Here is a 26,063-nt window from a genome sequence, read left to right as displayed (position 1 = left end):
TGGTGGCTCCATACTAGTGTGGACTGCATTCATATGGAATGGACTGGGTTCTCTGGTCCAACTGCACCAGATCATTTACTCGAAATGGTTATGTTAGGGCCGGCCGGGGTGGCCGAGCGGTTCTAGGCGCTACAGTTTGGAACTGCGCGCAGGTTCGAATCCTGCCTCCGGCAGGGATGTGTGTGATGTCCTTAGGTTAGTTAGGTTTAATTAGTTCTAAGTTCTAGGGGACTGATGACCTAAGATGTTAAGTCCCATAGTGCTCAGAGCCATTTGAACCATTTTGGTTATGTTAGGCTACTTGTTCCTACATAAAGATAGAATTTTTGGGGATGACAATGCGCCATGTCTTCAGGCACAGTAGTTCGCTACTGGTTTGAAGAGCATTCTGGACAATTCGAGCGAATGGTTTGGCCACCCATATCGTACGGCGTGAATCCCATCGATCATATACGGGACATAATCGAGAGGTCAGTTCGTGCACAAAATCCTGCAGCGGCAACACTTACACAATTATGGATGGCTTTAGAGACAGCATGGCTCAAAATTTCTGCAGGGAACTTCCAACGACTTGTTGAGTCCATGCCACGTCGAGTTGCTGTACTGCGACGGGCAAAAGGAGGTCCGACACGATATTAGGATATACAGGGTGATTCAAAAAGAATACCACAACTTTAGGAATTTAAAACTCTGCAACGACAAAAGGCAGAGCTAAGCACTATCTGTCGGCGAATTAAGGGACCTATAAAGTTTCATTTAGTTGTACATTTGTTCGTTTGAGGCGCTGTTGACTAGGCGTCACCGTCAGTTGATGCTAAGATGGCGACCGCTCAACAGAAAGCTTTTTATGTTAATGAGTACGGCAGAAGTGAATCGACGACAGTTGTTCAGCGTGCATTTCGAACGAAGTATGGTGTTAAACCTCCTGATAGGTGGTGTATTAAACGTTGGTATAAACTGTTTACAGAGAATGGGTGTTTGTGCAAAGGGAAAAGTTCTGGACGGCCGAGAACGAGTGATGAAAATGTAGCACGCATCCAGCAAGCATTTGTTCGCAGCCCAGGAAAATCGACTCGCAGAGCTAGCAGAGAGCTGCAAATTCCACAATCAACGGTATGGAGAGTCCTACGAAAAAGGTTAGTTATGAAACCTTATCGTCTGTCCGTAACTACCTGAACGTCAACTACCCGAGGCGATGGATCGGCCGCCAGGCAGCCCGTGACAGAGCACTTCATCACTGGCCTCCAAGAAGCCCTGATCTTACCCCCTGCGATTTTTTCTTATGGGGGTATGTTAAAGATATGGTGTTTCGGCCACCTCTCCCAGCCACCATTGATGATTTGAAACGAGAAATAACAGCAGCTATCCAAACTGTTACGCCTGATATGCTACAGAGAGTGTGGAACGAGTTGGAGTATCGGGTTGATATTGCTCGAGTGTCTGGAGGGGGCCATATTGAACATCTCTGAACTTGTTTTTGAGTGAAAAAAACCTTTTTAAATACTCTTTGTAATGACGTATAACAGAAGGTTATATTATGTTTCTTTCATTAAATACACATTTTTAAAGTTGTGGTATTCTTTTTGAATCACCCTGTATATCACGACTTTTTTCAGGCCAGTGTACAGCTCCACACATACGCCGGATGGCTTCTACACGAAGGGTCCCCGTCTTGTCAGGCGACTCTATGCGCAGACCGCCTGCTGCTGTCGCGCGCTGAGCTACTGGAGCACCACCGTCCAGGGCCAGCTCATGCCATGGGTGTTGACTACAGTACGTGTTCTGATCAATAGGCTCGTTATTTCCCACTGCCTCTATGATTATATGACGACCGACCATCACGATGTACCCAAGATTGGCAAAGTATTACAGAAGTTTGAAATATGGCGCGTACTTCAACGCGAGATGCTTTTAATAATTTCACACAACGAAATCCTGTCTCGAAATCTAGCAGAAAACCCAAAGATATTCTGGTCATACATAAAGCACACCAGTGGCAAGACACAATCAATACCTTCATTGTGCGATAACAACGGTGAAGTCACTGATGACAGTGCCACTAAAGCAGAGTTATTAAACACGGTTTTCCGAAACTCCTTCACCAAAGAAGACGAAGTAAATATTCCTGAATTCCAAACAAGAACAACTGCCACGATGAGAAACATAGAAGTAGATAACCTCGGTGTAGCAAAGCAGCTAAAATCACTTAATAAAGGCAAGCCCTCCGGTCCAGATTTTATACCAGTCAGTCTCCTCTCAGAGTATGCTGAAAACCAGCTCCATATTTAGCAATTATATACAACCACTCTCTCACAGAAAGATACATACCTAAAGTCTGGAAAATTGCTGAAGTCACACCAATACCCAAAAAGGGAAGTAGGAGTAATCCGCTGAATTACAGGCCTATCTCACTAACGTCGATTTGCAGTAGGGTTTTGGAACATATACTGTATTCTAACATTATGAAATACCTCGAAGAAAACGATTTATTGACATATAGTCAGCACGGATTCAGAAAATATCGTTCTTCTGAAACACAACAAGCTCTTTATACCCATGAAGTAATAAGTGCTATGGACAGGGGATGTCAAATTCATTCCATATTTTTAGATTTCCCGAAGGCTTTCGACACCGTTCCTCACATGCGTCTTCTAATCAAAATACGTGCCTACGGAGTATCGCCTCAGTTCTGCGACTGGATTCGTGATTTCCTGTCAGAAATGTCACAGTTCGTAGTAATAGACCGAAAGTCATCGAGTAAAACAGAAGTAATATCCGGCGTCTCCCAAAGAAGTGTTATAGGCCCTCTATTGTTTCTGATCTATATTGGCGACATAGGAGACAATCTGAGTAGCCGTCTTAGATTGTTTGCAGATAATGCTCTTATTTACTGTCTTGTAAAGTCATCAGATGATCAAAACGACTTGCAAAATGATTTAGATAAGATATTTGTATGGTGCGAAAAGTGGCAGTTGACCCTGACTAAGGAAAAGTGTGAAGTTATTCGCATGAGTACTAAAGGAAATCAGCTAAATTTCGATATGTCACACAAATCTGAGGACTGCAAATTCAACTAAATACTTAGGGATTAAAATTCCAAATAACCTAAATTGGGACGATCACATAGAAAATATTGTGAATAGAGCAAACCAAAGACTGCGACTCATTGGCAGAACATTTAGAAGGTGCAACAGGTCTACCAAAGAAACTGCTTACACTACGCTTGTCCGCCCTATCCTGGAGTACTGCTGAGCGGTGTGGGATCCGCATCAGGTGGGACTGACGGATGACATCGAAAAAGTACAAAGAAGGGCAGCTCGTTTTGTATTATCTCGAAGTGGGGGAGATAGTGTCACGGACGTGATACGTGAATTGGAGTGGCAATCATTAAAACAAAGGCGTTTTTCGTTGCTACGGGATCTTCTCATGAAATTTCAATCACCAGTTTTCTCCTCCCATTGCGAAAACATTCTGTTGGCACCCACCTACAAAGGGAGAAATGATCATCATGATCAAATAAGAGAAATCAGGGCTCGCACGGAAAAATTTAAGTGCTCGTTTTTCCCGCGTGCCGTTCGAGAGTGGAACGGTAGAGAAGATGGTTCATTGAACCCTCTGCCAGGCACTTTATTGTGAATATCAGATTAATCACGTAGATGTAGATGTAGATGTAGATGTAGATGTACCTGTTGCCCAGGCAATCATCCTGCCTGCATAGTCTTCAGGACCTTCAGGTCAATAAACACTCGAGCCATCCAGACACTGCCACACAAGCGACTGAAATGCACAATTTTATTTCACATACCAGTATACAAAGCCGATAACTTCCATGACATCTATGTCTCATAAGATGTGAATATCCTTAAAAATACCGTGAAGCTTATGTATGCGATTAGTTCCTGGAATAGAAGAAAAATACACGACGTTTCCCGCATTTAGTTGAAAAACGTAGAAAATTTTTAAAACGATGTCCCTTCTCATTAATAAATAAATCAATAAATAGAAATCAGTCGACAAAGAGAATAAAAACAGAAACTGTTACAGAACAGCTGCAAAAACACGGTGCTCGACGTCTAAAGATTAAATGAAGGATCTAAAACCGTACCGACTGAAGTAATCATTGAAATTAAATTAACTTGTTAGGGATTCAGATCAAAGCAAAAAAAGCTTGATATGTCTCTCGAATATCGTGTTTGTGAGTGCAACTGCGCAGCAACGCGACTTAATGAAACCGATTTCCGGGAAACTCTGTTGTCAATGTAATTTCAAATTGTTTTCAGCAGCAACTGCCAGTCACAAATACAGCGTAAAACGCAAATAACGAGTGCTGCTCAAAAGTGAATTTCAGAGCAACAGAAATGTCTCGAACAAATGCCGTTAATTAATCGACAGAATTCTATCAAAGCTAATCGTCGTGTAGCTGCAAAGAAAAACCAGAGGCATGAATAATATTTTTCCAGAGGTTGCGACATATCTTCGCGAGCTGCAATGAGTAATAATTATTTCTACAATAATGTATTGGACAGATTTTTCAGTAATACTATTAAGCAGTATCCACGATATGTAGGGAACAATTCCAAATCATTTACGCACGGGGAATGCATGGATCATCTAGACATATAAATATGTATATGTAACAATAACTCTTCGTTTATTTATCGAATTTTGCTGCAGCTGAAGTCAAAGACAGGGCCAGGTCTTTCCAAAATTTAGATAATATTCTGACCTCACATTAATATTTAATACTTTTCTGGATCAATTTTATCCCGTTTGCAGTAAGAGCTATAATTTCAGCGATCGAAGGGCGGTCACTCCAATAAGTCCAGAGGACCCTGTAGAGAACTAAGTCATCTCCAGAGTCTTAAATTTTATTAATTCGATGTAGAGCTAGGCAGCAGTTGTGGCTAACTCGCGAGTGAAGGTCGACCCAAATTCCACGTCACACAACGGGCTGGAAACGAACGTCAAGATCTTCCATAACGCATTTCAAGTGGTGGCACTTGCACAGACTGTGCATGAAAGGACAGTACAGGACGGGACCTAGCACCACCGTCAAGGTTTCTTGGGAGAAAAGTTTTGACGCAGTGTATCATTTATTAACATAGGAAATTAACTCATTTTCTGTGTGTTTGCTGGGATTACAGCAGAAACATTTGTACTTTTGGATATTTTCAGTCTTTATCCAATTGTTTCCTGTGATTTCGTGACACACTGAAAAGTTTACATATGGACTAGAGTTGTAAAACGACCTTAGGCTATCACAAGTAAGCGTATACTAGGGCAGTTTTCCTAGTAGCTTTGTTCAGTTAACAGCGTAACCGCGTTATGGTTCAAATGGTTCAAATGGCTCTGAGCACTATGCGACTTAACATCTGAGGTCATCAGTCCTCTAGAACTTAGAACTACTTAAACCTAACTATCCTAAGGACATCACACACATCCATGCCCGAGACAGGATTCGAAACTGCTACCGTGCGGTTCCAGACTGAAGCGCCTAGAATCGCTCGGCCACTGCGGCCGGCGTAACCGCGCTACTAGTACGTTAAGCGTATTGCGTAAGTATTGAACGTTACCTCATTGCCACCTTTACTTTGCGTATGAGATCAGTGACACACTACATTCCTCCAGAAACTGGAAACGGTGAACTGTCTAGAAACTGAATGAGGATATATAAATGGCCGCGTAACCTACGGAACATTTTTGTTCTACATACACTCCTGGAAATGGAAAAAAGAACACATTGACACCGGTGTGTCACACCCACCATACTTGCTCCGGACACTGCGAGAGGGCAGTACAAGCAATGATCACACGCACGGCACAGCGGACACACCAGGAACCGCGGTGTTGGCCGTCGAATGGCGCTAGCTGCGCAGCATTTGTGCACCGCCGCCGTCAGTGTCAGCCAGTTTGCCGTGGCATACGGAGCTCCATCGCAGTCTTTAACACTGGTAGCATGCCGCGACAGCGTGGACGTGAACCGTATGTGCAGTTGACGGACTTTGAGCGAGGGCGTATAGTGGGCATGCGGGAGGCCGGGTGGACGTACCGCCGAATTGCTCAACACGTGGGGCGTGAGGTCTCCACAGTACATCGATGTTGCCGCCAGTGGCCGGCGGAAGGTGCACGTGCCCGTCGACCTGGGACCGGACCGCAGCGACGCACGAATGCACGCCAAGACCGTAGGATCCTACGCAGTGCCGTAAGGGACCGCACCGCCACTTCCCAGCAAATTAGGGACACTGTTGCTCCTGGGGTATCGGCGAGGACCATTCGCAACCGTCTCCATGAAGCTGGGCTACGGTCCCGCACACCGTTAGGCCGTTTTCCGCTCACGCCCCAACATCGTGCAGCCCGCCTCCAGTGGTGTCGCGGCAGGCGTGAATGGAGGGACGAATGGAGACGTGTCGTCTTCAGCGATGAGAGTCGCTTCTGCCTTGGTGCCAATGATGGTCGTATGCGTGTTTGGCGCCGTGCAGGTGAGCGCCACAATCAGGACTGCATACGACCGAGGCACACAGGGCCAACACCCGGCATCATGGTGTGGGGAGCGATCTCCTACACTGGCCGTACACCACTGGTGATCGTCGAGGGGACACTGAATAGTGCACGGTACATCCAAACCGTCATCGAACCCATCGTTCTACCATTCCTAGACCGCCAAGGGAACTTGCTGTTCCAACAGGACAATGCACGTCCGCATGTATCCCGTGCCACCCAACGTGCTCTAGAAGGTGTAAGTCAACTACCCTGGCCAGCAAGATCTCCGGATCTGTCCCCCATTGAGCATGTTTGGGACTGGATGAAGCGTCGTCTCACGCGGTCTGCACGTCCAGCACGAACGCTGGTCCAACTGAGGCGCCAGGTGGAAATGGCATGGCAAGCCGTTCCACAGGACTACATCCAGCATCTCTACGATCGTCTCCATGGGAGAATAGCAGCCTGCATTGCTGCGAAAGGTGGATATACACTGTACTAGTGCCGACATTGTGCATGCTCTGTTGCCTGTGTCTATGTGCCTGTGGTTCTGTCAGTGTGGTCATATGATGTATCTGACCCCAGGAATGTGTCAATAAAGTTTCCCCTTCCTGGGACAATGAATTCACGGTGTTCTTATTTCAATTTTCAGGAGTGTAGTTATCCTCCTGTCTGTTACTTAAAAATATACTGTGTTTATTGCAAAATTGAAACTGTCAGTATTAAATTCAGGTTTTATTTGAAAATTATAGATTTGTTATGTGAAACAGAGAGAAATTGTAGTATAAATTTAAAAAATGCGGATTTATCATATAGTGTTAAAAAACGAAATTTCCTGAAAAAAAGGTAAAATTTAAAAAAAGCAAAACAAAAATATATCAAACAACGCTTCAGAAGTCCGACAAGCTTACATAAAATATGGTTCTGTTATTCATAAACAAGTATTGCTGTTATCAATAACAACAGAAAATTCTGGCCTTTAGTCATGACGAAGGACGTGGTATTGAGTATTAACAGCGACAATAATAATAACGATTTTGTAATGTTTTTATATGTAAAATGTATTTGCATCAAAGTAATTGCTTTGGTTACGTAAAAGAGCAGATTTTACGCTATCAACTGATTTTCATTACTTATAAAATGTAATTTATATTTCTTAATGATATACACAGAAGAGCCAAAGAAAGTGGTACACCTGCCTAATATCGTGTAGGTCCCTGAGAGCACGCGGAAGTGCCGCAAGACGATGTGTCATGGACTCGACTAATGTCTGAAGTAGTGCTGGAAGAAACTGACATCACGAATCCTGCAGGGCTGTCCATAAATCGGTAAGAGCACGAAGGGATGAAGGTCTCTTCTGAACAGCACGTTGCAAGGCATCCCAGATATGCTCAGTATTGTTCATATCTGGGGAGTTTAGTGGCCAGCGGAAGTGTTTGAACTCAGAAGAATGTTTCTGGAGGCACTCTGTAGCAAATGTGGACGTATGGGGTGTCGCATTGTCCTGCGGGAATTGTCCAAGTCCGTCAGCATGCACAATGGACACGAATGGATGCAAGTGATGAGACAGGATGCTTACGTACGTGACACCTGTCAGTGTCGTATCAGAGTCCCATATCATTCTAACTTCACACGCCCCACGCCATTATGGAGCCTTCACAAGCGTGAACACTCCCCTGCTGACATGCAGGGCCATGGATTCATGAGGTTCTCTCCATACCCGTACACGTCCATCCACTCGATACAATTTGAAGTGAGATTGGTTCGACCAGGCAACATGTTTCCACTCATCAACAGTCCAATGTCGGTGTTGACAGGTTCAGATGAGGCGTAAGGCTTTGCGTCGTGCAGTCATCAAGGGTACACGGGTGGGCCTTAGGCTCCGCAAGTTCATATCGATGATGTTTCGTTGAATGGTTCGCACTCTGACACTTGATGGGCCAGCACTGAAATCTTCAGCAATCTGCGGAACGGTTGCACTTCTGTCAAGTTGAACGATTATCTTCAATCGTCTTTGGTCCCGTTTTGCACGATCTTTTTTCGGCCGCAGCGATGTTGGAGATTTGATATCACGGTGAGATCGCCGTAAGGGAAACTCCCCACTTCATCGCTACCTCGCCGGCTACGAGGGTCGTTCAATAAGTAATGCTCCACATCTTCTTTAAAAAGCCATTAATATACATAGACAAACGTCCCTTTTAGTGCATCACATTTGATCTTTGTTCTGTGCGTCGGCGAAGTTTCGAACAGTTCAGGCAGATGGCTGAGCCGTAGTACAGCATCAAAATGGCGTCTACATACGTCTCACGTTACAAGCAGCGTGCTGTTGCTGAATCCTTGCGGGCAGGAACAGAAACCGTGGTGAACATCAATAAACGTTTGTTTGCAGTGTCTGGAGAAGCTGCAGTTGACAGGACTTGGGCGGTGGAAAAAGAAAGTTACGGCCTCAGGAAATGCAGAAGCAGAGCTCCACGATCAGCCACGCTCTGGAGGTCCTGTCACAGCCATTGGCCCATACATGCTGAGTCGTACTGATGCCATTATTCATGCCAACCGGTGCACAAAACCTCGACAGTTGGCTCTACAGTTGTCGGTCCGCATTGGAAGTGCATCTGCAATGATCGAGACTCTTGGATATTCAAATAGGTGCTCACGATGGGTTCCACGAAAGCTCACTCCCACCCCACAGTACAAACCTGATCCTCGGACTTCCATCTCTTTGGACCGCTTAAGAGGGGACACACTTCGAACATGACGAGAGTTTCAGTCATGCAGTGAAAACATGACTACGCCTACAGAGCAAGAGCTTTTACCAGCAGTGAATACACGCTCTTCCACACCGTTGGCGTACGGTCATAGAACGTGATGGGGACTACGTAGAAAGATAAGGACATGGACAAGACATGTAGACGTATGTTGATGTTGTGGTATTCAGTCCTGAGACTGGTTTGATGCAGCTCTCCATGCTACCTGTCCAAACTTCTTCATCTCCCAGTACGTACTGCAGCCTACATCCTTCTGCATCTGCTTAGCGTATTCATCTCATGCTCTCCCTCTACGATTTTTACACTCCACGCTGCCCTCCAATACTAAATTGGTGATCCCTTGATGCCTCAGAACATGTCCTACCAACCGATCCGTTCTTCTAGTCAAGTTGTGCCACAAACTCCTCTTCTCCCCAATCCTATTCTGTATCTCCTCATTAGTTATGTGATCTACTCATCTAATATTCGGAATTCTTCTGAAGCACCACATTTCTAAAGCTTCTTGTCACCAAATTCTGACTCTTAACAATGAATGTGTTCTGAGAAAAAAATGTGGGGCATTACTTGATAAACGACCCTCATATGACACCACGTTCAAACTCACTTAAATCTTGATATCCTGCCAATGTAGCAGCAGTAACCGATCTAACAACTGCGCCTGTCTCATATTGGAGTTGCCGACCGCAGCGCCGTATTCTGCATTTTTACAGATCTCTGTATTTGAATTCGCATGCCCATACCACTTTCTTTAGCGCTTCAGTGTAGAATACACAATGGACTAACATTGAACGATCGGTTCTGATTACGTGCAAAACAAACAAATAAAAAACAAAGAGGTGTCGTCGGCTCCCAGTTCCTTTCTTATACACTCATTCATATTTCTTTCCTTGCCAGTGCTACCAATACTACCGGTGATCCCACTATTCAACACATAATTTATGTATTGTACCAAAACGAGCGAACCGTGGTTCTGATATAACGCAACTACACTACTGCCCATTAAAATTGCTACACCAAGGAGAGATGCAGATGATAAACGGGAATTCTTTGGGAAAAAATATTATACTAGAATTGACATGTGATTACATTTTCACGCAATTTGGGTGCATAGATCCTGAGAAATCAGTACCCAGAACAACCAACTCTGGCCGTAATAACGGCCATGATACGCCTGGGCATTGTGTCAAACAGAGCTTGGATGGCGTGTACAGGTACAGCTGCCCATGCAGCTTCAACACGATACAGCAGTTCATCAAAAGTAGTGACTGCCGTATTGTGAGTAGCCAGTTCCTCGGACACCATTGACCAGACGTTCTCAATTGGTGAGAGATCTGGAGAATGTGCTCGCCAGGGCAGCAGTCGAACATTTTCTGTATCCAGAAAGGCCCGTACTGGACCTGCAACATGCAGTCGTGCATTATCCCGCTGAAATGTAAGGTTTCGCATGGATCGAATGAAGAGTTGAGCCACGGGTCGTAACACATCTGAAATGTAACGTCCAATGTACAAAGTACCGTCAATGCGAACAAGAGGTGACCGAGAGGTGTAACCAATGGCACCCCATACCATCACGCCGGGTGATACGCCAGTATGGCGATGACGAATACACGCTTGCAATGTGCGTTCAGCGCCATGTCGCCAAACACGGATGCGACCATCATGATGCTGTAAACAGAACCTGGATTCATCCGGAAAAATGACGTTTTGCCATTCGTGCACCCAGGTTCGTCGTTGAGTACACCATTGCAGGCGCCCCTGTCTGTGATGCAGCGTCAAGGGCAACCGCAGCGACGGTCTCAGTGCTGATAGTCCATGCTGCTGCAAACATCGTCGAACTGTTCGTGCAGATGGTTGTTGTCTTTCAAACGTCCCCATCTGTTGACTCAGGGATCGAGACGTGGCTGCACGATCCGTTGCAGCCATGAGGATAAGATCCCTGTCATCTCGACTGCTAGTGATACGAAGCCGTTGAAATCCAGCACGGCGTTCCGTATTACCCTCCTGAACCCACCGATTCCATATTCGGTTAACAGTCATTGGATCTCAACCAACGCGAGGAGCAATGTCGCGATACGATAAACCGCAATCGCGATAGGCTACAATCCGACCTTTTTCAAAGTCGGAAACGTGATGGTACGCATTTCTCCTCCTTACACGAGGCATCACAACAACGTTTCACCAGGCAACGACGGTCAACTGCTGTTTGTGTATGAGAAATCGGTTGTAAACTTTCCTCATGTCAGCACGTTGTAGGTGTCGGCACCGGCGCCATCCTTATGTGAATGCTCTGAAAAGCTAATCATTTGCATATCACAGCATCTTCTTCCTGTCGGTTAAATTTCTCGTCTGTAGCACGTCATCTTCGTGGTGTAGCAATTTTAACGGCCACTAGTGTATAATGGAAAACGTAACTCAAAGGTAGTTTCAAATCAGCGCACTTAGCGCTGCAGATTAAAAATCACTCTGCAAACATTCCTCAAGCTGTGGCCATGCTGGTGCCGAACGTATGCAGAGTAAAAATTCATTCCAACAATGTTTATAACCTATACGAAGGCTTTGAGCCAGTCTCACCTTGTCGTAATAGGTACTTCTCAAATGTTGGACTAGATTTGTCTCTTGAAAGTGGCTTACCTTGCTTGCTAGAATATAACGCGCCTTATTGTCATATTCAGTGGTGGCTGGTTGCTAGAAGCAAAGCTACAGTTTATTTTACCTCTAGGAAGTGTATACGATAAGACCGAGACTACACTGACTGAAAAAAAAAAAAAAAAAAAAAAAAAGAAAGTGAAGCATCCAGTTGGGAGGAGGAGAAGAACTGAAACTTCACGAGCTGACAGTGTGTGTGATGTATGTGGTTTCGAAATCGAGTCACGTTAACAAAAATGTTGGCAGTATGGGCCCACTTACCAGTAAAGCATTGCACCTGTCTGGCCTAGATGGTTCAAATGGCTCTGAGCACTATGGGACGTAACTTCTGAGGTCATCAGTCCCCTAGAACGTAGAACTAATTAAACCTAACTAATAAGGACATCACACACATCCATGCCCGAGGCAGGAGTCGAACCTGCGACCGTAGCGGTCGCGCGGTTCCAGACTGTAGCGCCTAGAGCCGCTTGGCCAACCCGGCCGGCTCTGGCCTAGATGCATGCAGTGATTCGATATAGCCTGAGGCACGCTGACCCACGAAAGTTGTAATGTGTCCTAGATATCTGGGGCCGTGTTGTCGTCTGAGCTGGTAACATACACGTTCTGTCAGGTACAAATCTTTCTGTCCACGGCGGTTCCTAAGCATTACGAGGGCGGTTATAAAGACACGTGACTTGTTAGATGAGCATTGTTCTCTTGATAAATCACCCCACGACACTGCTGCCAGACCAGACCTGAAGTCACACTCGATGGTTTGTAACAATGCAGGTTTATGGTTACCACCCCTGCATTATGTTATACTAGATCAATACTCTTATATCTCCAGCTATAACTAAATTCAATTACTTTTCAATAACACGATAAAGGATTTTATGAGAATAATAGCAATACCAAACAATGGTAGTTACAATACCCTTTGTACCATAAACAATCAAAGCCAGATTCAGGAAATTAGTACATGGAAAATGTTTAGATAAAGAATAATATATTTCGTTCTCATCACCTGTAAATGGTAGGAATTAAATCTCGAGCCTAATTAACAAAATATAGATAATTGATCGTTTAGCATTGTTAGAATGCTTATTTCTGCAACTTCAATATTAATGTGATTTTCATGTGTTTAGAAAATGTCTTAAACTTGTTGTAGCAAAGTAGGGAATATTACAGAGTGTTTGATAATGTTGTTAAACTACTTGATATTATGAATTATGTTTTGCATTATTATAACCAGTAGCACATTGTAGGAAGAGTATAAATACTCGGCCTCTAGTATTGTTAGGGAACATGAGTGTTGGACCCACTAGAGGACAGATCTGTTCATACAGTTGAGGCAAGTTCTTGGTGCATGATTCAGGTTTGGATTTACAATAGAGCAACTCGTGTGTTGGACATCTAAAACAGCATATTACAACAGTGCTGTGACGGATTATTTCGGAGTGCTAAACAGTTTGATTGAATATCGCAAAAGACAGAATGATCTGTGACTTTATATTCGTACTTTGTTGAGTATTAGTGTTGAACAATGCAATGGACCTCACACGCGAATTTCTATCAAATTACTGCATTTGACTATTTAATATCACCAGTGTAGTATGTGCTACCATCGGTTAGCTGTAGTAGTAACGACAAGGCTTATTACACCGAAGATTGGTCATGAGCTCATACGATACAGGTTTTGAAGTGAATAAATCTACATACTTACTTTACTTCAGACGTGGCCTACATCATTGTTGTGAAATCCATTATGGTATCCTGTATTTATTGACCAAGCTCATGTATGCAGTCGTCGAGGGACACCAAAGGCAAGATATTCACAGGTATTTAAACCACTTTTAACTACTCACTAAGTGGTGGGACGTTACAGGTTCACCCAATTATAACGCGAGCCAGAATACCGCTGTGCTATCGAAAACAAGTCGTCGCCATACTCGCTGACAATGGACATCCGCAGTAATGCAGAACCACGATTCCTTACTGAAAGAAAATTTGACGCCATTCATCAACATTCCATGCTTCCCAGTCACGGCATAACTGCAAACGCAGCCATTTGTGTTGTGGTGTTAACGGCGGCCTGCGTAAGAGACGGTAATTCGCCAGTCTAGCTACTGCTAGTCTCCGACCAAAGGTTCGTGATGACACAGACTGTTTCCAAAGAATTCTTACTTCTCCTCGGATGGCAAGTGCAGATGTGAAGGTGTTACGATATGCTTTGTGCACAATAGAGCGAGCCTCCCTCGCGGTGGTTACACGTGGTCCACCGGAGCCTCGACTGCGAGCATACCTGCCCTCGTGTTCCCATGCAGTCCAACAACACCGGCCCACTGTCACGTCCAAATGGCACACAAATATCGATATCACACGATTCGGCTAGCCAGCACAATGGAGACTTTTGTCAGGTGCTGATAGCGCTATCTCATACGTGTACACAGCATCTGCATTTGCATGTGCTTCACACTGATCATTCAACATCGGACACCGTTCACGCGCCTTATATACTCTACCAGGCCTGAGCACAACAAACACTAAACGCGAACAACACTAATGCATTATGGTAGCCGTTCTTCTTGGCACAGTGAACTGCTACTAAACACGCCGAAATTGTGTAGGAGTACGAAATTTTTTTAATTTAGAAAAAAATTTAACCGAACGACGTCCAACACAGGTTTGGTGTTGGTTCAGAAACAAAAATAGCAATAAAAGATTTGCTGGAAAGCATCAGTTAATGTTCGATTACGACATCATGAAATTGTATTAACCGTAATCAACAACTTCATATCGGAAGGACATTTCCATAGTGAACTGTATGGCGTTTAAACAGAGGTCAGTAAGGTTATGTATTTGTCATTTATGTTCTAGAGAAATTCGATGATGGCAGTACTGATGATGATAGTGTTGGTTTTGTTGTTGATGATGCTTATGATGCTGATGGGAGTGTTTGTCAGCAGGGCAATGAGATCTTTAGAGATCCATTCCTTCCCATTCCAGAAGAACCCAACTGGTCACGAGGAATTGAATCTGGTAAAGCCAGTTGTCAGCGATGCTAAACACTGCGGCACCGGTGAGCCCACCAACGGGAAAAAGCAGGCGGTATTTAAGACAGGAAAACAATAAGAGCGATCCTGCCAAAGGGCCAAGACAAAGTTCAAATGGCTCAAATGGCTCTAAGCACTATGACACTTAACATCTGAGGTCATCAGTCCCCTAGACTTAGAACTACTTAAACCTAACTAACCTAAGGACATCACACACACCCATGCCCGAGGCAGGATTCGAACCTGCGACCGTAGCAGGCGCGTGGTTCTGGACCGAATGGCCTAGAACCACTCGGCCACAGCGGCCGGCCAAGACAAAGTAGCATGCACTGTGAGTAGTAGAAAAATGGGGCTACTGGGACAGCTTGAACTGGTACCAGATTTCCGATGATGTCACCTGATGATATCACCCAACTATATCATTTAATTTTACAAGATTTAACTCTCACTCATCTGACGCCAAAATATGCATGACAAAAAAAAATGGCTCTGAGCACTATGGGACTTAACATCTATGGTCATCAGTCCCCTAGAACTTAGAACTACTTAAACCTAACTAACCTAAGGACATCACACAACACCCAGTCATCACAAGGCAGAGAAAATCCCTGACCCCGCCGGGAATCGAACCCGGGAACCCGGGCGTGGGAAGCGAGAACGCTACCGCACGACCACGACCTGCGGACTATGCGTGACAGAACCAGTAAAACTGTCACTCACAACATCCAGTTTAAAATGGAGGGAAATTCAAGAAACCTAGGCTACTTCTGACAAGTATAAAATCGTGGGAAATTGAAAAATCCTTGGTATCGTCTACGTCTATGACGCCACAATCTGGCCTGGCCAGTTATCAGATCCGATAGCCAACTTGAGTAAATTTAAATGGTGTGATAGCTCACATGTGCGTTAAACAATTATCATAAGTTTGGAATGCATTTATTACCTACTATGTTTAAACAATATCTCCTACCATTGTTCTTCTGAGTTTGAAATGGTAGGAAACCAACTTCTGTGTTAAAGAATTACCGCTGTGTGTATAGTAGAGTAGAATATGAACGTTTATTTATTTGTTTAAAACAATGCCACTTACTCCTAGGAACCTCTCCTACACACCATCTACCAGACGCGTGCACATCTTGTGAACGACTTCCTTCGGGATAACGACATCGCTCGACTAGACGGGCCAGCATGTTCTCCAGACATGAACCCTATCGACATGCCTGGGATAAATTGAAAAGGGATGTTTATGGACGACGTGACCCACCAACCACTCTGAGGGATCCATGCCGAATCGCCTCTGAGGAGTGGGACAATCTGGACCAACAGTGCCTTGATGAACTTGTGGATAGTACGCCACGACGAATACAGGCATGAATCAATGCAAGAGGACGTGCTACTGGATATTAGAGATACCGTTACGTACAGAAATCTGGACCACCACCTCGGAGGGTCTCACTGCATGGTGTTACAACATGCAATGTGTGGTTTTCATGAGAATAAAAAGGGCGGAAATGATGTTTATGTTGATTTCTATTCCAATTTTCTGTACAGGTTACGGATATTCTTTTGATGTGTGTATTTTCAAATTGGAGCTGTACTTTGTGAATTCGAGGACCTGTTCCTTGATGCTTACACGTGCACACGGTGATATACATTTCGAATCTCTGGAAATATGAAACCTTCTGAGGACGAAAATCGGGAGGACCTGCGACCCATAAAACTCCGTTAAACAGTTGAAGTGTGTTCAAAATGGTTCAAATGGCTCTGAGCACTATGGGACTTAACATTTGAGGTCATCAGTCCCCTAGAACTTAGAACTACGTAGACCTAACTAACCTAAGGACATCACACACATCCATGCCCGAGGCAGGATTCGAACCTGCGACCGTAGCGGTCAGTTGAAGTGTGTGTTCACACTGCGTTCGGGGCCGTGACTCGCCAGGGTGGGTCATAACGCATCTAGATACAAAACCCATTGTTTTGCATTGCGGTGTTCACGCTGGTGTCCGGACCCTGCTGGAATAGCGAGCGCGGGTCTGCGCCGCGCCGTGTCTGCGACATCCAGAATGTTCAATATTTCAGCCGCGAGCCGTCGGCCGTCGCAAGCCGGTGGAGCTACACGTCAGGTTCTGGAGAAAATGTATCAGATGTCCCCTCTGTTTTATCAGAAGTGTCACGTCAAATGTTAATAAGCCTTCGTCACTGTGCCGTTTTCGTCAGTAGCTCTCGCTAGGCATGATAAACACTTTGTCTTCTTTTCTTTTTCATTATTAAAGGGCATATTCCTTAACATTTTTGTTGGGAATCAATTACAAGTATTATCCATCTACCAAAATACTTTCTCCTTTGTGTGCTATCATTCATTGGAAAGCTTTCTCTGATATCTTTAACGGATTATAATCCGAGGGCTAATCTGAAAGTACGTTCCGACAGGTCAGGAAATGGAACCAGCAGTGAAAACCCGATGAAGCTTTGCATAGATGTGTTGGGCAGTGTCTCCAGTATGCCTGTAGATCACGTCGCGTCGCTGTTTTCCTGGAACAATAGTGTCTCCAGCCAATTACGGATCTCACTGTTAGGTTTCGCCTGATTTCATTCAACCCCACTTAACATACTTGTCACACATTTCCTTCTTCATGGCAATTCTCGGATGCACACTACAGGGGCACTAAGGATGCCCCTGCAGCGTTTTTGATGCGGAGTGTCTGATCACCCGCTATTCAGACCGGACTTGGCTCCCTCTGATGTTCATCGCTGCTAACATGATTCCCTGGCAATGTAAACAACATTCTGGCCCATACAAAGAATTGCACACCAGCGTAGAGAGGTGGCGGAAAGCACTAGTGGCTACCTTCTGAGAAGAGGGTCTTGGAAAGTTGGTACAACGCTACGGTAAACGTCTAAGTCGGAGCGGCGACATTGCAGAGAAGTAACTGGAAGATATAACTAACTGTTATAAAACAGTTTTAATTTACACTATGGTTTCCATTTCAAGACTAATTGGACCTTACTTCCACATAGTCTTCGTGTATTACTATAGCTCACATTACGTGAACCACTGTGCATAGATCATCTCTTCCTGCATGCGTTGTACACATCTACAACCCCCCCCCCCCTCCTCCACCTCACTCTTCCGCAATACACTCAAACATCTAAATTGTTACCTGTTGCCGGCCCCTGTGGCCGAGCGGTTCTAGGCGCTTCAGTCCGGAACCGCGCTGGTGCTACGATCGCAGGTTCGAATCCTGTCTCGGGCATGGATGTGTGTGATGTCCTTAAGTTAGTTAAGTTTAAATAGTTCTACGTCTAGAGGAATGATGACCTCAGTCGTTAAGTCCCATAGTGCTTAGAGCCATTTCAACCATTTTTTGTTACCTGTTCATGCGTGCTATGCATGATGGCATACATGAGAGAGGTAAAAGCATTCCCACCAGATGGCAACGCATTGTAAAGTACAGCATCACCAAGAAAAAAGAAAAAAAGTAGTGGGCAAAATATTGAAGAAGAATTTTTAAATCTCGAAAAGGAAAAATTTGCTGTGATGAAGGCACACGAGGACGTCACCCAAAAATGACGATACTTATTACTTCCTGATGAGTCTCAGGAGTGCAGTAAACTCCCTTCCTCTTCAGAGGCAAATGTTTGTAAGCCTTGAAATGCAAGATCTTGTGTGCAATGAATTAGAGTCAATGAGTCCATTACAAAATTCTCCTTCAAAGCAGTGAGTGTGTACTGATTCAACTTAATTCATCGTTATAGACAACTTAGCTTCTTGTGTTATATTCCTGTGAAAATATGTTCTGTTGTGAAATTTTTGTCTTGAATGATCTTCAACAGATAATTAAGTTTATTAATACTCATTGTGAAATATTAATTAAAAGTATTTCAAGAACGTCTTGTAGTTCTTCATGTATAGAAAAAGCTCTCCTAAATGTCAGTCAATATTCATTGAGCTAGTCGATAACCATCTATTTCTTGTGTGCTTCAAAATTCGACGAGTCACTGTAATGCGAAAAGAAAACCAACAGAACAATTAAATCGTTGTTGTGTAAGGTGGCTGTAATTGGATAGCTGTGAGACACTTCTGGTTCCACCTGTTTTATCTTTGACCTTCAGCTTGCTGATGGGGACTAGCCTACCAAGGTGGCAAAAACCTACACGGGAACAGAAACGGCCAGTTACACACACATATCATCCGTTAAACTCGTTTGAACTGCATGAGGATGCAACACATCAATCAATATTAATTCATTAACATGTCCTGCAGTGTTCAGGACCATGCTGAAATCGTGCATTTTTTCTTTCAGTTAAAGTAGAAAAATTCGAAGTGGAAGCACCTTAGAGACAATGAGGACTTAATAATTTTTTTATCGAATGGTACAGCAAAACGTCCATTGTAGCGCAGTTCCACGTAGTCCCGGTTTCGTAACATTAATTTCCTAAAATGAATAATATTCGTAATATCCATGCACAGTTCTTCGAAATCCTAGTACTTGTAGGACGTGGACGACAACTAATTGTTTGCCTTTTTTAATGTTAAGTGTGACCCATTGTAAAACTATAGTAGAACCAGATGTCACTGAGGGAAAAATTCGTAAATATTTGGATTTTACTAGACAAGGATCATTAAACTAACACGAGAGACCGACACAAGGCCTGTGTGATCGCTAGTAATTCATTTTTTGTGTCCTGCGGTGTTTGACACTTCGATGAACCAAGCTAAACCCGCACGAACTTCATAAGCAAACGATCGAGGCAGTGACGCCACTCAATAACTCTCATTTACTTGTGAACGTAGACAGACACCACTGTCTCTACCATTTCAAAATATTTTTTGTACTTTTGGCTATATTTCACCTGCATTTATGTAGGTCTAAACGCATCTAACAGGAGGGTACCCGATATCAAACTATTTCACTACAAGATTTGTAAGTGAAGTACATGTGGTTGACAAACAGGGTCACTTCACAATGGATGTTACGAATTATGAAAAGACAAATAGTTTATTAAGTGGCTAAGATGCTACATTAACACGTGTACAAATTTAGGTTTTTTAACTACATACCTTTTTTCAAAATAATTTGAGAAACGTTATGGAACTAAAACACGGCGCGAATCGAAAAGAAGGCATTTTCTTTTTTCAAGACTCAAGTAAAGCTCTTAAGGAAAAAAAAGGTTCATGAAATGGTGTGGCGTTTTCTTATACACCGCCAAGATGTTTTGCAACGTGAAAATCTGGAAGGTGATTTTCCCATTTTTGATGCCCCCGGCCTGGAGTGCAGTGTGAACACCCGGGACGCATCATTTACCGACTGGTCCCACAAGAGTAGATCTGTAGGACTGTTGTGGTTAGGGCAGCGGAACCATCAAGATGAAGATACACTGTTCATCATTTTGATCACTCGACAACAGACAAAGGTTATCCGGCAGTGAGGATCAATTTGTATTCAACATAAAGCACTCACTGAATCGGTCCAAATTGTCGCTTTTCTAAGGTCGCAGTTCGTAGCTTGGCAGAAGCGGCGTAGAAGCCTTATATCTGCAAGTGCTGCAAATAGATCCAGACGAGATTCTGTAACCATTCTGTAAAAAATATAGCGACAATTTTAATCATTTCCGAGGAATGGTCACTACCGATTTATACCCACATCAGTGCGGGGTAGAGCTGTATCTGTACTGATCTCGATTCAGACGGTATATTAAACTCTAATCGTTATTCTTATAAGCAGACAGCTGTCTAGTGTGCGGATCAGCATTGCATTTTCAAGTGTTTTTTAGGTGCTTCGTCACACATTTTTTAATGAAAGACTCAGTTTAAGTCCAAGCTGTTTGCAAGTGTAACTGCTACACCCTACATCCAATGCCATTCTGTTAACGCATTGCATAACAAAGGCGTAAAAAATGCAGTGACAATATGCTATATATCATACTGTCTTTACTGTGGTACAACGTCGAAGCACTGTAGCAAGATTCAGGCCTCGTACCACAAAGAGTTAGACTGCTGAAAGCAATCGAGGATGAAGGGGTGTGAACATCACGATAAACGAAAGCCTTCGCCCATAGGAGTGACCACAACTACTTAAGAAGAAACAGTCACAGACAGCATAGTGTATACATACAGCAAATTTTATTGTTCTATTGTCTGTAACTATTATGGTACTGTACATTTTTATGTATAGAACTCTGAAAACTGGCTGTTATCAATATATGTATGTACAGGAGCGAAACAAAAGGTCTCATAAATAGATTTTCTGCTACTCTTTTCCTCGCAGTTTCATCGAACATTTTACCATAATGAACATTTTCTCTGGGACGTAATTCATCATTACCTGTTTGCTTGTGGAAAATAATTTGATGCTAAATCACAGTAAGACTCAGTTTTTACAGTTTCTAACACACATTTCAACAAGAACCGATATTTTGATCAGACGGAATGGGCTGTTCGAGCTATATGTGGTGTAAGTTCGAGAACCTCTTGTCGACCCCTATTCAATAGTCTGGGAATTCTGACATTGCCCTCACAGTATATATTTTCTTTAATGTCGTTTGTTGTTAGCAATATTAGCCTATTCCCAAGAGTTAGCAGCTTTCACTCAGTTAATACTAGGCAGAAATCCAATTTGCATGTGGAATGCACTTCCTTGACTCTTGTGCAGAAAGGAGTGCATCCATTTTCAATAAGCTACCACAAGAACTCAAAAATCTTAGCAGTACCCCAAACACTTTTAAGACTAAACTGAAGAGTTTCCTCATGGCCCACTCCTTCTATTCTGTCGAGGAGCTCATGGAAGAGCTAAAAAATTCAGCAAATTCCAGTGTTACATTGTTGATTTTCTTTATTTAAATTTACGACTTGTCACCTGAATATGTTTTTTTTATATTTCATTTTATCTGTTTCTAATATCGTGTTGTAATTTCATGTATTGACTCGTTCCATGGCCATGGAGACATCTCCTTAATTTGGTCCCACGGAACAATAAATAAATAAATAAATAAATTACCTGTTTGCCAGCAGTGAGTCTGCTACCGCTATCCCCTCTTTCCTTATCTTTTATTTATTTTTTTATTCGTACCACCGTCAATTTCTGTTCTGTGGTAACCTCTTCACCCCTGACTATCACTTGCACCCAGCGTCCTCAGTTACTTGTTGGATGTATTCCAGCCCCTGTCCCTCAACATCTCGATCTAGTACTGTGGAAGTTATTCCCTGATGCCTTAACACATGTCCTATTATCCTCTCCCTTTTGCTTGGCAGTGTTGTCCATGAGTTCCATTCCTCGCCGGTTCTGCGGAGAACCTCCTCACTCCACCAAATTCTCGCCATTCTACTGTAGCACCACATCTCAAACGCGTCAGTTCTCTCCTTTCCCAGTTTTCCAGTTATCCATGATTGAGGGCCATATAATGCTGTACACCACATGCATGTTCGCAGAAATTTCTTTCTCAAATTAAGGCCTACGTTTGATAAAAAGATTTCTCTTGGCTAGGAATTCCCTCCTTTGCTGTGCCACTCTACATTTTACGCCCTAATTCCTTCGTCCATGACGGGTTATTTTTCTTCCAAGGTAGCAGAATCTTTTGACTTGGTCTACTTCTCGACCACCAAGTTGGATAATAAGTTTTTCGCTACTCTCATTCCTACTTCTCATTACCCTTGTCTGTTTCCGATTTACTGCCAGTCTATATTCTGTACTCGTTAGACTGTTCATTCTGTTCGACAGATACTGTTTTCATTCTTCACCTTCACTGAGGATAGCAATGTCATCAATCGTATCATTGATATCCTTTCACCCTGCATTTTACACTGAAACCACAAAAGTCATGATAAAGCGATATACACACATGCAGGTGGCGGTAGAATCGCGTACACAAGGTATAAAAGGGCAGAGTATTGGCTTAGCTGTTATTTCCAGTAACGTGATTCGCGTGGACAGTTTTCCGATGTGATTATGGTCGCACGACATGAATCAACAGACTTTTAACGTGGAAAGGAAGAGCTAGACGCATAGGACTTTCTATTTCGGAAATCGTTAGGGAATTCAATATTCTGAGATCCACAGCGTCAAGAGTGTGCCGAGAATACAACATTTCAGGCATCAGCTCTCAACACATTGGTCGACGATCTTCAGGTAACAACCGAGAGCAGCGGCGATTGTATAGGGTTCTCAGTGCTAACAGACAAGCAACACCCCATGAAATAACCGTAGAAGTCAATACGGGACGTACGACGGACGTATCCGTTATGCTATGGCAGCAAACGACCGACGCGAGTTCGTTTGCAAACAGCACACTATCGCCTGCAACGCCTCTCCTGAACTTGTGACCATATCGGTTGGACCCTAGACGACTGGAAAACCTTGGCCTGATCAGATGAGTCCGGATTTCAGTTGGTAAGAGCTGATGATAGGGTTCGAGCGTGATGCAGACCCTATGAAGCCGTGGACCCAAGTTATCAACGAGGAACTGTGCAAGCTGGTGGTGGCTCCATAATGGTGTGGGCTGTGTTTACATGAAATGGACTGGATCCTTTGGTCGAACTGAACCGATCATTGACTGGAAATGGTTATGTCCGGCTACTTGGAGACTATTTTCAGGCATTGCCTAATGACGATGGAATATTTATGGATGACAATGCGCCATGTTACCGAGCCACAGTTTTTCGCAGCAGGTTTGAAGAACGTTCTGGAGAATTCGAGCGAACCATTTTTCCGCGCAGATCACACGACACGAGTCTCATCGAGAAAATGTGGGACGTAATCCAGAGGTCAGTTAGTGCACATAATCTTGCACTGGCAACAGTTTCCATGAAACTGAAGGAGGGAACCTTCACTCGCCAGAAGAAATCAGGAGATTGCATGGTATGGAAAAATTTTACACGGGTTGTAGACAGTCACAATTAATCTGGAGGTTATGCAGAGTATTGTGGCTGTCATAAATTATTTGCTCTCCTTGTTGGCAGTATCACTGCACTGTTACGACACTTGAATATTGTTACGGCAGAAAATAGTAAGAGATTGAAAATTGGAAAATTCTATTAAAACTCATTCACCTTCCCACAAGAAAAGTGTAGTCACCCCAGAGGCAGAAACGGAATCAGGAATTAACCGGTGTGTCGCAAGTGGGTCAGGTCTCATCACGTTACAACACTACATCGAGAGAGAGAGAGGGAGGACGAGCTCAGCAGAAAATAGCGCGGGATAGAAAACTAATGGAAACTTGACATCCATATTCGTTAGCTCGTACGAGATGTGGAAAGACACTGTACCTATTTCATTAGAGCCCATATCAGAGGACCTACACTAGCAGAACTTTTCTCTAACGCAGCCCTGATTTACGAACCGACTGTGGTAGCTGCCCTGTCTTTCGCCATAATTCACTCTTCCGAGTGTTGTTGTACACGATCCACTCCGCATTTTCCAGTTACCAGCCGTTCCAGAAAAGGAGCATTCTGATTGCGGCTCAATAAGGAGTCACAGACGGACACGCACTGAATCAAATTTCCTTCACTCAGTTCATGAGAAACCCATATATTGCGATTATTTACGTAATCCACCTTCTTCATTTTCCTGGCTACAGTGGCACGAGCGGTATTTAACTCCAATTCCAATACCAGCGTGGTCGTTTGTGGATTTTTGACTATCAAGTCATTAAGCCGTTCCACATCCGTAACCGTTGGCCGTCCAGATCGAGGTTCGTCTGTTAGCACCAAATTCCAGCTCTAAATCAACTAAACTACTTTTGACGTGCCCTAGCCGTTACTGCATCGCCCCGTATAGGACACATATCTTCTGTCGGCATTGTGAGGCTGTTTCCCCCTTACGATAGTAAAACAGCATAACTTGTTGGAAATGTTGCTTCTTGCTTTCCATAGCTTGTAAACACATGTTCACGCTCTTCCATCCAACACCGTCCCATTCAACACCAGGCACAAACACACAGTGTCATATCGAATGGCGTGCGAGGTTGTCGGCCTCTACGTCGTAGGGGCGGCTAAGCTACTGTTGTACCCTGGAGGGGCACAGCGGGAGTATGGTTTGCAGGCGCTACTGATGGAACACGCGAGCAAAAACGACGAACTTACGAGACAAGCCAATACTTGCCACCTCCTCATACGGTAATAAAAATGGTTCAAATGGCTCTGAGCACTATGGGAATTAACGTCCGAGATGCCACATTCTGTGGTGATCTTCAATGTGACATGAAAAAGCTGTGGTCAACCATAGCAGCGAATGATATCGCAGTTGCTATCTGCTACAGTAACATCAAAAAGTAGCACCCACTGCTAATAACACATACCACATGAAAGCTGGTCATCTACTCTTTCTTACCATGTGAGAATATAGTAACTCTGTACTAATTTTAAGCAAGCTGCCCTTGTGAGAACATTTATGCTGTTATGAAAAATTTTAGTATTTGAAGGATTGTAGGAGAGATAACAACTAGAGGAATATATGAATACATATCGAGGTACCCAGTGGGAAGATACTTCACCTAACATATACAACTCATGTGTAAAGTATGATACTTTCAAAATGTGGACATAAAATATGGTTTCCATGGCTCGGAAAAATGGTTCAAATGGCTCTGAGCGCTATGGGACTTAACTTCTAACTTAATTAGTCCCCTAGAACTTAAAGACCGTAGCGGTCGCGCGGTTCCAGACTGTAGCGCCTAGAACCGCTCGGCCACACGGGCCAGCCGGAGAAATGGTTAAAAAAATGTTCAAATGTGTGTGAAATCTTATGGGACTTAACTGCTAAGGTCATCAGTCCCTAAGCTTACACACTACTTAACCTAAATTATCCTAAGGAGACACACACACACACACACACACACACACACACACACACACATACATGCCCGAGGGAGGACTCGAACCTCCGCCTGGATCAGCCGCACAGTCCATGACTGTAGTGCCTTAGACGGAAAAATGGTCATCGCAACTATAAATAGCTGCTAAAGAGCGCTTGGGAATCAGTATTTTGCTAAAGAGGGTCACAGGTATTCCTCTGGTAGTGAGTGGCGTGGGACGTTTCTTGCTAACCAGCAGCGGTACGATATGAGTAAGATGTGTTTGGAGATGAACAGTGTGACTGCCGCGCTGTTGGAAAAATTCTGCTATGTTGTATTCCGGTTAAGGTTA

At 43.8% G+C, this 26,063-nt stretch overlaps 1 protein-coding gene and 1 non-coding gene across 3 annotated transcripts in view; one reads left to right on the top strand and one right to left on the bottom strand.

Moving 5' to 3' along the window:
* LOC126184859 (MAM and LDL-receptor class A domain-containing protein 1-like) overlaps positions 1-26,063 on the bottom strand; it is a 1,134,981-nt gene that overhangs the window by 1,056,188 nt on the left and 52,730 nt on the right. The window lies entirely within an intron of this gene.
* Trnap-ugg (transfer RNA proline (anticodon UGG)) lies at positions 103-173 on the top strand. The gene has a single exon. It is a non-coding gene; the product is annotated as a tRNA-Pro (tRNA).

This window comes from Schistocerca cancellata, chromosome 4, assembly GCF_023864275.1.
Source record: "Schistocerca cancellata isolate TAMUIC-IGC-003103 chromosome 4, iqSchCanc2.1, whole genome shotgun sequence".
Taxonomy (NCBI): Eukaryota; Metazoa; Arthropoda; class Insecta; order Orthoptera; family Acrididae; genus Schistocerca; species Schistocerca cancellata.
The sequence above is the reverse complement of the archived record's forward strand: the minus strand, read 5'-3'. Positions and strand labels throughout refer to the sequence as shown.